This window comes from Microtus oregoni, unplaced genomic scaffold (assembly GCF_018167655.1).
Source record: "Microtus oregoni isolate MIOR12 unplaced genomic scaffold, Mior012 000056F_ref0000123, whole genome shotgun sequence".
Classification (NCBI taxonomy): domain Eukaryota; kingdom Metazoa; phylum Chordata; class Mammalia; order Rodentia; family Cricetidae; genus Microtus; species Microtus oregoni.
In genome coordinates, this window is record NW_024543832.1 from 4,793,877 (window position 1) to 4,808,426 (window position 14,550).

Sequence of the window (14,550 nt, forward strand, 5' to 3'; positions counted from 1 at the left end):
CTTGGGTAAGCCCTGATGAATATTCTACATATATTAACAGAAGTTAATATTTGTACTAATAAATTTTTCATAACAAAATTGCTTTAATATAGCTAGTAGATTGTTTTGTGATAATCTTTAGAAAACATCTTTAGAACATTTAATGCATTATTAATGAAAAAATATTTTTATTTCAGTGGTGACTCTCATGTGAAAGCACTACAGATTCAAGCTGCTAGCTCAGACTTCATCTAAGCAAAATGATGAATAAAGAAAATTTGTCAGGACTATAGTAACAAAGAAGATTCTTCAAAAAGCTAATATATTCACTAATCGTAGTTACAGAAAGCTGAAAGCCATGCCCAATACAAAGACAAATGTTAAAACAGCAAAGTGCAGCCAGAGATTGTAGTAAGTTTTCCCAAATGTAGTCAGACTTTCCGTTGCAGGGCCACCAGCTTCCCAGTAATGGCATGGAGACCTAATGTCAATCGTGAAAGTTTGACCTTAGCTTAGGCTTGTTACTAACTAGCTCTCATAACTTAAAGTAATCCATATTTTTAATCTACATTCTACCATGTAGCTCATTACCTTATCTCTGTATTGCACATCCTGCTTCCTGTGTGTCTTGCTGACAAATCTGCCCTCTTTCATCTCAGAGTTCTCTCCCTACCTTGAAGTCCTGCCTATACTCTCCTGCCCACCTATTGGCCATTCAGTTTTTATTACACTAATCACAACAGCACATCTTTACACAGTATACAAACATACCACAACAAAGGGTGATAGTACATACCTTTAATCTCATCACTCAGGAGGCAGATGCAGTCAGATCTCTGTAATTTCAGGGCCACTATGTCAGTAGACAGCCAGAGCTAGTGAGACCCTGTCTTAAAAACAAACAGACAAATGAAAAAGTTAAAAATAAAATAAAAGTCTTTCAATGACAAAGCTAACCATTTATAAGTGGATATTGTGAAACAACCCTGTTAAAATATAGCATTTGTATTCATTATGGTTTCTACTGATGTGAAGAGACACCATAACCACAACAACTCTTACAATGGAAAACATTTAATTGGGGTGGCTTACAGTTCAAAAGTTCAGCCCATTATCATGGTGGGACATGGCAGTATACAAGCAGACATGGTATTGGACAAGTAGCTGAGAGTTCTACATCATGCAGGCAACAGGAAGTAGACTGATTCACTGGGTGTCACTTGAACATATGTGAGACCACAAAGCCTACCTTCATATCTTCCTATAATTAAACAACACTTATAAACTTGGATGCAAATCATGAGAGGAAAGTAACTACAACTATCTAGTCTTCAACCCCATTGAAAACCTGAGAAGGGAAAAACATTACTTAAGTAAACAGGAAGTGCAATCAAGCAACTTCCAAAATGTGCAAGAAATGACAGAGACAACTGGCTACCTGGGCAATCACCCAAAGTCTCATTTGCAATGTTGGAGCAACCATGTTTGGCTAAGGTCTAGAGTAACTGACAGACCATTTTCAGAGGCAGGAAAATTTTTAAATCTGTCTTGGCAAGATTTGACAATCTTTTTCCTTGTATCCTGCTTGTCTTGTCCAGATGAAGAAGGGCATTTAAAAGAAATTCCACACTAGCTCAGAATTGAGAATAAGAGAGGGTTATTTATTTCGGAGTAGACTCAAAGATCACAATCCTCTGCTGGAATGAGAGGATAGCAAATGAATCCAGCAGCTGGAAAAGAGGTCAGACATGTGCTTTACATCAGCATAAATAGTATAAGAGTCCACTCCCCAGTGGGTGGGTAACTTAAAGGCTACTGGCAGTAGGAATTCCTACAGATTCCAGAAAGCATGCATTTTGTCAGTGGTCGATGCATGGGCAGTTCCTTGCCCAAAGGCCAGTTTTTCCAAGAAGAAAACAAGATACAAGTGGAGTGTCTTTGATGCTCAAAATTCTCTCAGGTGTTGCCGGGGGCAATCGTGTCTCACATCAACAGAACAGTTATGTAAATGCCATATACTACAGTTATTTAAAGTGGTTGAAGAATACCTATCTATACAGAACGCAATCTCTATGTATCTAAAGAGCCTGATTAGGGCTAGTGAGATGGCTCAGTTGTTAAGAGCATTGGCTGCTCTTCCAGAGGTTCTGAGTTCAATTCCTAGCACCCACATAGCAACTCACAGCTGTCTGCAACTCCAGTTCCTGGGGATCTGACACCTTCATACCAATGCACATAAAATAAATTTAATAATAAATTATTTTTTTTAAAAAAAGGCCTGATTAGTCTAACATGACAAACATGGATGACAATTGACCTATAATTCATAAGTCATAGCTTAAAGACAAAGACTTCATATTAGAATCTTTAAACAACTGTGCAACAAATAAGGACAGTGACCTCAAAATGTAAACAATGTATAAGTATCTTGGTCAGAGGAAGAAATGTATAGTGCAACATAATCAATATTATGCTAAAATTGTATCAATATAAAAAATGTCTTAAGCAGAGGTAGATGCATGCGTGCATACATTATGATAAAATAACTTTGCAGAGGTGAACAAATATGTAGACAGAAGCAGAAATATGTTCAATATAATTTGAATTTGTATCAATATATAAGAATCTATATAAATGCAAATTGCCTATAAATAATAGTTCACTCTATTGCCCACTATTATTATTAGTGTGAGTAAGCTCACACTAATTTATCCATCAAATTTCCATCTTTTTTAAAAAAGTTATCCCTGAGCCTACATAATTTCTATTCTAATCCCCAACCCTATACCAATTAGAATCAACCCATATTGATGTCCCTAACACTGAGGACAAACTTTGTTAGAAGAGGTAATGTCGTCTTCTTGAAATACTTCCAGCTGTCATGGGGGCGATGTTCTTTCTATTGGATCCTGTGAAAGTAAAATGATGGTTATTATAATTTCAAATAGTCTCTGAGTATTTGGTAGGGTTTTTCTGAGATGCTTAGAGTTCTGAACAGAACATTGTAAAACTGTGTACCATTTCAGCTAACCAATTTGGAACCATCTTGAGCAGCTGGTACCTAAAACAGGTCTTATAGTAGTGCTATCACTATCATGACATCATACCATTCAGGTGGATTCATTGTTGTGCATCCCCATCTTCTTCCTGAAACTTCAAGATTACTGCAGGAAAATTCATTGCTAATTGTGGAAAACTTAAACATTATTCATATGTACATATATTTAATGAAAGATATGATAGCAAAATAGGTATAGAGAAAAGTAAAATCCTAAATTCTTTCTTCTTTTTGTCCTATACCAGATGGCTCCTGACATGAGACAGAAACTCTGAATTTTGATTTTAACAACATGCTTGGGTTTAGAGTTGGATAGAGCCATTGTTCAGTTCCAAAGCCAGCTTTGATTTTTTTGTTTTCTTTTTTTTCTTTTTTATTTTTTTAAATTTATTTATTTATTAAAGATTTCTGCCTCCTCCCCACCACCACCTCCCATTTCCCTCCCCCTCCCCTGATCAAATACCCCTCCCTCATCAGCTCAAACAGCAATCAGGGTTCCCTGACATGTGGGAAGCCCAAGGACCGCCCACCTCTATCCAGGTCTAGTAAGGTGAGCATCCAAACTGCCTAGGCTTCCCCAAAGCCAGTACGTGCAGTAGGATCAAAAACCCACTGCCATTGTTCTTGAGTTCTCAGTATTCCTCATTGTCCGCTATGTTCAGCTAGTCCGGATTTATCCCATGCTTTTTCAGACCCAGGCCAGCTGGCCGTGGTGAGTTCCCGATAGAACATCCCAAATGTCTCAGTGTGTGGGTGCAACTCTCACGGTCTTGAGTTCCTTGCTCATGCTCCCTCTCCTTCTGCTCCTGATTTGGACCTTGAGATTTCTGTCCAGTGCTCCAATGTGGGTCTCTCTCTGTCTCCTTTCATCGCATGATGAAGGTTAATATTCAGGAGGATGCCTATGTGTTTGTCTTTGGATTCACCTTCTTATTTAGCTTCTCTAGGAACATGAATTATAAGCTCAATGTCCTTTGTTTATGGCTAGAAACCAAATATGAATGAGTTCATCCCATGTTCCTCTTTTTGGGTCTGGCTTACCTCACTCAGGATAGTGTTTTCTATTTCCATCCATTTGTATGCAAAATTCAAGAAGCCCTTGTTTTTTACTGCTGAGTAATACTCTAATATGTATATATTCCATACTTTCTTCATCCATTCTTCCGTTGAAGGGCATCTAGGTTGTTTCCAGGTTCTGGCTATTACAAACAATGCTGCTATGAACATAGTTGAGCATATACTTTTGTTGTATGATAGGGCCTCTCTTGGGTATATTCCCAAGAGTGGTATTGCTGGATCCAGGGGCATGTTGATCTCGAATTTCCTGAGAAACCGCCACACTGCTTTCCAGAGTGGTTGCACAAGTTTGCATTCCCACCAGCAATGGGTGAGTGTACCCCTTTCTCCACAACATCTCCAGCAAAGGCGGTGTTTTTTATTTTAGCCATTCTGACAGGTGTAAGATGGTATTTTAAAGTTGTCTTGATTTGCATTTCCCTGATCGCTAAGGAAGTTGAGCATGACCTTAAGTGTCTTTTGGCCATTTGGACTTCTTCTGTTGAGAATTCTCTGTTCAGCTCTGTGCCCCATTTTATAATTGGGTTGATTAGCCTTTTACGGTCTAGTTTCTTGAGATCTTTATATATTTTGGAGATCAGACCTTTGGCAATTGCGGGGTTGGTGAAGGTCTTCTCCCAGTCAGTGGGTTGCCTTTGTGTCTTAGCAACAGTGTCCTTTGCTTTACAGAAGCATCTCAGTCTCAGGAGGTCCCATTTATTCAATGAGGTCCTTAATGTCTGTGCTACTGGGGTTATACGTAGGAAGTGGTCTCCTGTGCCCATGTGTTGTAGAGTACTTCCCACTTTCTCTTCTATCAGGTTCAGTGTGTTCGGACTGATATTGCGGTCTTTAATCCATTTGGACTTGAGTTTTGTGCATGGTGATAGATATGGATCTATTTTCATTCTTCTACAGATTGACATCCAGTTTTGCCAGCACAATTTGTTGAAGATGCTCTCTTTTTTCCATTGTATACTTTTAGCTCCTTTATCGAAAATCAGATGTTCATAGGTTTGTGGGTTAAAGTCAGGGTCTTCTATTCGATTCCATTGATCGACTTCTCTGTTTTTATGCCAATACCAAGCTGTTTTCAATACTGTAGCTCTGTAATAGAGTTTGAAGTCAGGGATGGTAATGCCTCTAGACAATCCTTTATTGTATAAGATTGTTTTAGCTATCCTGGGTTTTTTGTTTTTCCATATAAAGTTGATTATTGTCTTCTCCAGATCTGTGAAGAATTTTGATGGGATTTTGATGGGGATTGCATTGAATCTATAAATTTCTTTTGGTAGAATTGCCATTTTTACTATGTTGATCCTCCCAATCCAACAGCAAGGGAGGTCCTTCCATTTTCTGGTGTCCTCTTCAATTTCTTTCTTCAAAGACTTATAGTTCTTGTCAAATAGATCTTTCACTTCCTTGGTCAGAGTTACCCCAAGATATTTTATGCTATTTGTGGCTATCGTGAAAGGTGATGCTTCTCTGATTTCCCTCTCTGCTTCCTTATCCTTAGTGTATAGGAAGGCAACTGATTTTTAGGAGTTGATCTTGTATCCTGCCACATTACTAAAGGTGTTTATCAGCTGTAGGAGTTTTTTGGTAGAGTTTTTGGGGTCTCTTATGTATACTATCATATCATCTGCAAATAACGAAAGCTTAACTTCTTCCTTTCGAATATGAATCCCCTTGATCCCCTTATGTTGTCTTATTGCTATTGCTAGAACTTCAAACACTATATTGAAGAGGTATGGAGAGAGTGGACATCCTTGTCGTGTTCCTGATTTTAGTGGGATGGCTTTGAGTTTTTCTCCATTTAATTTAATGTTAGCTGTCGGCTTGCTGTAAATACCTTTTATTATATTTAGGTATGACCCTTGTATCCCTAATTTCTCCAAGACCTTTATCATAAAGGGGTGTTGAATTTTGTCAAATGCTTTTTCAGCATCTAATGAAATGATCATATGGTTTTTTTCTTCCAGTTTATTTATATGGTGGATCACATTGATAGATTTGCGTATGTTGGGATGCATCTCTGCATCTCTGGGATGAAGCTTACTTGATCATAATGGATAATTTTTCTAATGTGTTCTTAGATTCGGTTTGCCAGTATTTTATTGAGAATTTTTGCATCGATATTTATGAGTGAGATAGGCCTGTAATTCTCTTTCTTGGTTGGGTCTTTGTGTGGTTTTGGTATCAGGGTAACTGTAGCTTCATAAAAGGAATTTGGCAATGACTCTTCTGTTTCTATATTGTGAAATACATTAAGGAGTATAGGTATTAGGTCTTCTTGGAAGTTCTGGTAAAATTCTGCATTGAAACCATCTGGTCCTGGGCTTTTTTTCGAAGGGAGATTTTTGATAACCATTTCTAATTCTTCGCGAGTAACAGGTCTATTTAGATCATTCACCTGGTCTTGGTTTAGCTTTGGTATATGGTACTTATTTAAAAAAATGTCCATTTCTTTTGTATTTTCCAGTTTTGTGGCATACAGGCTTTTGTAGTAAGATCTAATGATTCTCTGAATTTCCTCTGTGTCTGTGGTTATGTCCACCTTTTCATTTCTGATCTTATTTATTTGCATGTTCTCTCTCTGTCGTTTAATTAGTTTGGATAGGGGTTTGTCGATCTTGTTGATTTTCTCCAAGAGCAACTTTTTGTTTCATTGATTCTTTGGACTGTTTTCTGTGTTTCTATTTTGTTGATTTCCGCCCTCAGTTTTATTATTTCCAGTCTTCTACTTCTCCTGGACGCGTCTGCTTCTTTTTTTTTTCTAGAGCTTTCAGGTGTGTTGTTAAGTCCCCAATGTATGCATTCTCCGTTTTCTTTAAGTGGGCACTTAGTGCTATGAACTTTCCTCTTAGCACTGCTTTCATCGTGTCCCATAGGTTTGAGTATGTTGTCTCTTTATTTTCATTAAGTTCAAGGAAGACTTTAATTTCTTTCTTAATTTCTTCCTTGACCCAGGAGTGGTTCAGTAGTTGACTGTTCAGTTTCCATGAGTTTGTCAGCTTTTTGTGGGTAGCATTGTTTTTGCCTTCTAACTTTAATCCGTGGTGATCAGATAAGACACAGGTGGACACTGATATTTTTTTTGTATCTGTGGAGGTTTCCTTTGTTTCCAAGTATGTGGTCAATTTTCGAGAAGGTTCCATGAGCTGCAGAGAAGAAGGTATATTCTTTCCTATTTGGGTGGAATGTTCTATAGATATCTGTTAAGTCCATTTGCTTCATTATCTCCAATAATTCTCTTAATTCTCTATTAGGTTTCTCTCTGATTGACCTGTCCCTTGGAGAGAGAGGTGTGTTGAAGTCTCCTACTACTAGTGTGTGTGGTTTGATGTCTACCTTGAGTTCTAGCAATATTTCTTTTACATAAGTCGGTGCTTTTATATTAGGGGCATAGATATTCAGGATTGAGACGTCATCCTGATGAACTGTTCCTGTTATGAGTATAAAGTGATCATCTCGATCTCTTCTGATTGATTTTAGTTTGAAGTCAGTTTTGTTAGAAATTAGTATGGCCACACCTGCTTTTTTCTAAGGACCATTTGCTTGAAACACCTTTTCTCAACCCTTTACTCTGAGTAAGGTGCCTGTCTTTGTGGTTGAGATGTGTTTCTTGCAAGCAGCAGAATGTTGGCTCCTGTTTTCATATCCAATCTCTTAGCCTGTGCCTTTTTATAGGTGAATTGAGCCCATTAATATTAAGTGATATTAATGACCAGTGGTTGTTTACTCTGATTATTCTCATCGTTTTTGGTAGTAGAGTTTGTGTGTCTCCCTTCTTTGAGATGTGCTGGTAAAGAGTCGCTAGATGCCTGAGTTATTGTAGGCAGTGTTGGCAATGTTGGATTCCTTGGGTTGCAATTTTCCTTCTATTACTTTCGGTAGGGCTGGATTTGTGGCTACATATTGTTTAAATTTGTTCTTATCCTGGAATGTCTTGTTTTCTCCATTGATAGTGAACGATAGCTTGGCTGGGTATAGTAGTTTGGGTTTGCATCCATGGTCTCTTAGCTTCTGCAGTACATCTATCCAGGACCTTCTGGCTTTCATGGTTTCCATAGAGAAGTCAGGTGTATGTCTGATTGGTTTACCTTTATAAGTTACTTGTCCTTTTTTCCTTTGCAGCTCTTAATATTCTTTCTTTAACCTGTATATTTTGTGTTTTGATTATTATATGGCGAGGAGATGTTTTTCTTTGATCCAGTCTGTTTGGTGTTCTGTATGCTTCTTGAATATTTAAATGAATATCTTTCTTTATGTTGGGAAAGTTTTCTTCCATAATTTTGTTAAAAATATTTTCTGGGCCTTTGCGCTGTGACTCTTCTCCTTCTTCTATTCCTATTATTCTTAGGTTTGGTCTTTTTATTGTGTCCCATATTTCCTGAATGTTTTGTGTTGAGAATTTTTTGGCTTTTCTGTTTTCTTTGATCTGTGTGTTTATTTTCTCTATGGTGTCCTCAGAATCTGAGATTCTTTCTTCTATCTCTTGTATTCTATTGATTATGCTTGTCTCTGTAGACTCTGCTCATTGACCTAGATTTTCCATATCCAGCTGGTCCTCAGTTTGTATTTTCTTCCTTGGCTTCATTTCAGTTTTCAATTCTTGAACTGTTTCCATTACCTGTTTGATCATTTTTTTCTTGGTTTCCCAGGGTATCATGTATGTATTTACTCATTTCTTCAAACTTTTTGTTATACTTCTCATCCGTTTTTATAAGGGCATTTTTTACATGTTGTTTAAGGGACTCTATTGCTTTCATAAAGTCAATTTTGTCCACTTCTTCTGTGTTAGGTTGTTCAAATACTCCTGCTGTAAGATCATTGGGTTCTGGTGTTTTCATGTCGTTTTTCACATTAATGGGTGAATTCTTGCCTTGGCGCCTGCCCATCTCCTCCTATTGATCCTATCTAATGGGTCTTTTAAAAACCGGATCAGGTTTCCCTGCTGGCCAAGGGCTCTGCTTACGTAATGCCCTCGCTCTGTTTCCTGGTTCCTGCCGCAGGCCAAGAACCCTCTCACCCCTCCGAAGGGTCTTCAGGACAGGACCAAGCTCCTCATTTGCCAGTGACCTCACCAACAAAAGGCCTACCTCTTTAATTTAATTGTAGTGGGGCGATCTGCTCTCGTTATTGTGCGCCGGTCCCCGCTGCGCCGTTCCCTGCCGCTTGCGTCTGCTGCCGCACCAGTCCCCCAAAACCTATTCCTGTTTGCCGCGCCTCTCCGCCGCATCTGGACCACCAGCTTTGATTTTTAAGTCAGTCATGACTACTATTCTAGTAGGAAGCATATATTGATAGATAGATGGATAGATAGATAGATAGATAGATAGATAGATAGATAGATAGATATTCAGTGATTCTTATCCTCAGATGACCTGTCTTCATAAGTCATAATTATCTTTGCTTGATGATCCTATCTGAATAATTATATTTTCCTCCTTATGTATCTAAATGTACAGGGTCTTTTGACTTTTTAAAGGTGAGTATTTTCCTACAAAGTCAAGAACAGAACCCTGTGGATGAGCCATCATTTCTCTTTCTCAAGAGGTTTACTCTTTTTCAAGCTGAATCTTTATTAATGTTGATGGTATCCATAGCTTTTCTTCCCCTGTGGAAACAGGAGCAAAACCTCTGCCCCAACATATCACATCTCCTGGTTTCCAATCTGAGGTCAACACATCCTTGAACTACACTGGCTGATTTAATTCAGAAGTTTTTCCTATTATCCAATGTCTCTCTACTATTGTTGCTCCTTTCTCATTAGCATTAAGAAAATTCAAAGTTAATACAGCATTATGCAATCTATTTTGGGGGTATTTTCTATTCCTTTCTGTTTGTTTAATATATCCTTTATAGTTTGGCTTAATCTATCTATAATATCCTGTCCTATAAGATTATTTGGTATACCTGTAATATGCCTTATATTACAGTAAGCAAAAAAGCTGTTTCATTTTCTTAGAGACATATGCTGGACCATTGTCTGTCTTTATTTGTGCAAGCATACCCATGATAACCATAACTTCTAATAAATGCATATTACTGAATCAGCCTTTTCTGAGTTCAAGGCAATTGACCATTGAAAACCTGAATATGTGCCAATGGTGTGGTGTAAATTTTTTAATTTTCCAATATCTGCAAAGTAGAACACATCCATCTTCCAAATCTCATTCCTTTGAGTGCCCTTTGGGTTACTCCCTGCAGGTAGTGGTGTTTGGTTATAGCAAGAGCAAGTTAGGACATCTCTTTATAATCTCCTTAGCTTGTTTCCATGTAATAGAACTCTTTCTTTAAACTTCTCCTATTGATATGTTTCTTATGAAATTATGAGGCCTGCAACATGCTTCCAATTAATAATTGATCAATTTCTGCATTACCTTGTTCTAGAGGACATGGCAGACCTGTATGGAATCAGAACTGTGTTTTGTATATGGGACAAAGCCTATTCCTGATTCTTAAACCTGTATGAATGATGAAGTCATCTGGTGTAAATTCAGTAGTTTCAATATGCAAGACAACTCTTTCTGTTTATTGAGAAGCAGTAACTATATTGAAAAGTTCCTTTAAATCCATTAGAACCATGAGAATAACATGTAATTTTGCCTTTTGGACAGAATTATAAGGTCTTTCTTTGTTCCACCTTATTTAAGTCTTCTGATTTGTTACCTCCCTTTCCTGATTTATTTGCATCAGTATAGAATGTATGAGCTCAAGTTATTGATATGTCCCATAGAATGTGGGGAAGGATGCAAGGAGTTCTCTTTATAAGGTTAAATCTATCACTTTGGGATAATTGCTATTACTCTCTACTAATAAAATTAGCAGAAGCTCTTTGCCTGGATTCATTGTCTTCCCATAAATTTTAAATTTCATCAGTAGTAAAAGCCACTATAATCTCTGTTGTGTCTATTCCTGCTAGTTTACAAAGTCTCAATTTTCCTTTTATGATTAATTAAGAGAGCTTTTCCACATAAATTTTTAATTTTTTCACTTAGTTTTTGTGCTAAAAAGATCCATTCTAAGATAACACTTCCCTTTGCATTAAATTTCATGTAGCAGAAATTTTGAAAGGCAATATGACTAGAATGAAATTAAGATTTGGATTCACCCTATCAACATTAGCCTCCTGTAATTTTTCTTCAGTGAGAATCAATTTCTTTTCAGCTTCAGCTCTTAATATCCTGGGACTATTTAAGTCTTTTGTTTGCCATCTAAGGTTTTGTTTAAATGAACTATTAAATCAGGTGTTATCCCAACAGCTGATCATAGACTGAAAATATCTCCTAACAAACTTTGAAAGTCATTAAGAGTCTACAATCAGTCTCTTTTAATTTGTACCCTTTGTGTTCTGTAAACCTATCTTATAACCTAGGTAATAGACAGAATCTCCTCTCTGTTTTGTTTTGTTGGTTTTTTTTGGGGGGGGGCAGCAATTTGTAATCCCCATTTTGCCATAACTTTCTTTACTTCTTCAAACATTCTTTCTAACGTATCTATGTTTGAATCAGATAGCAGAATGTCATTCATGTAATGGTAAGACATATATTTAGGAAATTGTTTATGTATTATTTCCAATGGCCGATTTAGAAAGTATTGGCACAGGGTGGGGCTACTGAGCATTCCATGTCAGAGAATGGTCCACTGGTATCTCTTAGTAGGCTCAGAATTATTATAAGTAAGCACTGTGAAGGCAATTTTTTCTCTGTCCTTTCTTGTAAAAGTATTGTCAAGAAACAATCTTTTAAATCAAAAACTATGATAGGCCATCCTTTTGGTGATAGAGAAGGCATAGGAATTCCAGATTGGAGAGGGCCCATAGGTTGAATTACCTGATGACAGCTCATAGATCTGTCACCATTCTCCATTTTCAAGATTTCTTTTTTAACAACAAATGCAGGAGAATTCCAAAGGTTGGTTTATTCTTCAATACGGTGAGCAGCTAGTTACTCCTGTACCAGCTGTTTAAAACCTGCAGTTTCTCTTCTGTTAAAGGCCATTGTTTAACCCACATTGGTTTCTCAGTTAATCATTTTAAAGGTAAGGCTATTGGTACCTCTAAAGTTCTGCTGTTTGTTTTGTGTTCTTGAACAGCCTAAATGGTTGGTGACCTTTGTGTTTAGTACCTTATGATTTCCTTCCCAGAAATATGATTTTCTGGTACTGCAGGACTGTTAATCTTGGTATTCCATTGCTGCAGCAGGTCACAACCCTATAAACTCATTGTGATATTAGCCATATATGGCCTCAGCCTTCCACTCTGTCTTTCTGGCCCTATGTATTCAACCCATCTTGTGGTTTGTTTCACTTGATATATGTTTCCAGTTCCTAGAAATTGAACATCTGCCTCTTGAAAAGGCCAATTTAGATGCCAAGATTCTGGAATAATGATATTCTTGTCCACATCTGTGTCTAGTAATCCCTCAAATATAGTGTTATTTATACACACTCTTAGCTTTGGTCTTTGATCATTTTAAGAGGTCTATCAAAATATATGCATCTTCCCCATTGTTCTAAAATTTTTGCCTCTTCTCACCAATAATATTTTCACAGTAGTTGTAGCCTATCTTCCAGGACCACTGAAACTAATTAAAGCCAGTAGTGTAGGGTAGCCTTATTGCTAGAAGCCCATGTCTTTATTATCTCCCTAAAAAGTGCTGAATGCAAGTCATAAGATATTACTGCTTGTTTAATTTCTTTTAGAACATTTATTCCTATAGGTATCCATCTACCATCCTTGGATCCTTTTAGGCTTTTAGAGCTTGATGCTTTGTCTAAGTAGGTTACAGGGTAGGAATCTAAAACCCTGGGTATATCATCTCTGACAGGTACTAGTAAAGTTAAATCCTGTCCTTGCACCTTCTTTTCCTGCTTATCATCTCCAATAATTTCCTCAATCATTTCAAATCTTTTTACTATTGTCTTTTGTAAAACCTGAATCTCTTGGCCTGTATATATTTCTAGTGACTAGCCTCTGGTCTTTGCTCTGTACATGTGACTCCAAAGTATGAAGTTTTTCCTTTGAAGACAACAGCTCATCCTTGGACATTATCTGGCTAGCACACAGATTGCCTTCCTGGAAAGATACTCCATCTGCTAACCTATCATAACTTTTTTTTTTTTTTTTTTTTTTTTTTTTTGGTTTTTCGAGACAGGGTTTCTCTGTGGCTTTGGAGCCTGTCCTGGAACTAGCTCTGTAGACCAGGCTGGGCTCGAACTCACAGAGATCCGCCTGCCTCTGCCTCCCGAGTGCTGGGATTAAAGGCGTGCGCCACCATCGCCCGGCTCTATCATAACTTTTTAATGGATTTTATTATCAAATTCAACAAAATTAATTCTTTCTGATAATTTATCAGTACCCTTTGACATGGATTAAATTTTGTCTGTCAAACTAATATTATCCTTTTCAATAGTATTAATTTTTTCAGGTAACTTTTGATTTTCAGTGGTATTAATCCTGTCAGCTAGCTGTTCATTGTTAGTCTATAAAGACTGTATCATTTCTAAAAGTGCCTCATTCTTTGCTCTGTTATCAAACTATTTTCTTAAGGATATAATATGAAGAAAAAAACTGAGTCCCAGTATCCAATGAATGGATGTATCAGAAAAATCACAATCTATAATATAAACAAAAGGTTATTAAGTTCCTGGATGGTAATATTGCCTACCATTATATAACTTTCAACTTTATTGGTTTATTTATTAATTGAATAGTTACCTTTGTTACAAGATTTCAGTAAATTGTTGTAGGTGTAATAATTGTCCAGCAAGTGTCACAGTTGCAGCTGTGTTGTAATAAGAGGAGCAGGCTACGTTCCTGGCACCCAGCCACCCACACGGCTAACTTTACCTGAAATAATTACACAGAAACTGTATTCTTTTAAATACTGGCTGGCCCATTTCTATTAATATGTATAGCACCGAGGTGCGCTTACCAGGAAGATTCTAGCCTACATCCATCCTGGGTTGCAGCGTCATCGCGTCTGCCCTGAGAGGATCTGCATGACTTCTGAGCTCACTTCCTCTTCCTCCCAGCATTCTGTTCTGTTTACTCCACCCACCTATGTTTTAACCTATGAAGCCAAGCAGTTTCTTTATTACTTAACCAATGACCTTCCTCCATCATTTTCCCTTTTTCTGTTTAAACAAAAAGGAAAGGCTTTAACTTTAACATAGCAAAATTACATATAACAAACAGTTATCAAGTAAAAATTATAATTTTTATATCTATTTTATCTTTATCATAACTAAGGAAAACTATAACCATCTATTTTTCAACTCCATCAAAGACCTAAGTAAATGAAAAATAAGCAACTTACAAAACTCTAGAAATCACAGAGACATCTCGCTGCCTGGACAGTCACCCTAAGTTCTTTTGTATCATTGGGGCATCCATCTTCAGCCTACAGGCCCATAGTATCCAGCAGACACCTCCACGAAGCAGGAAATTC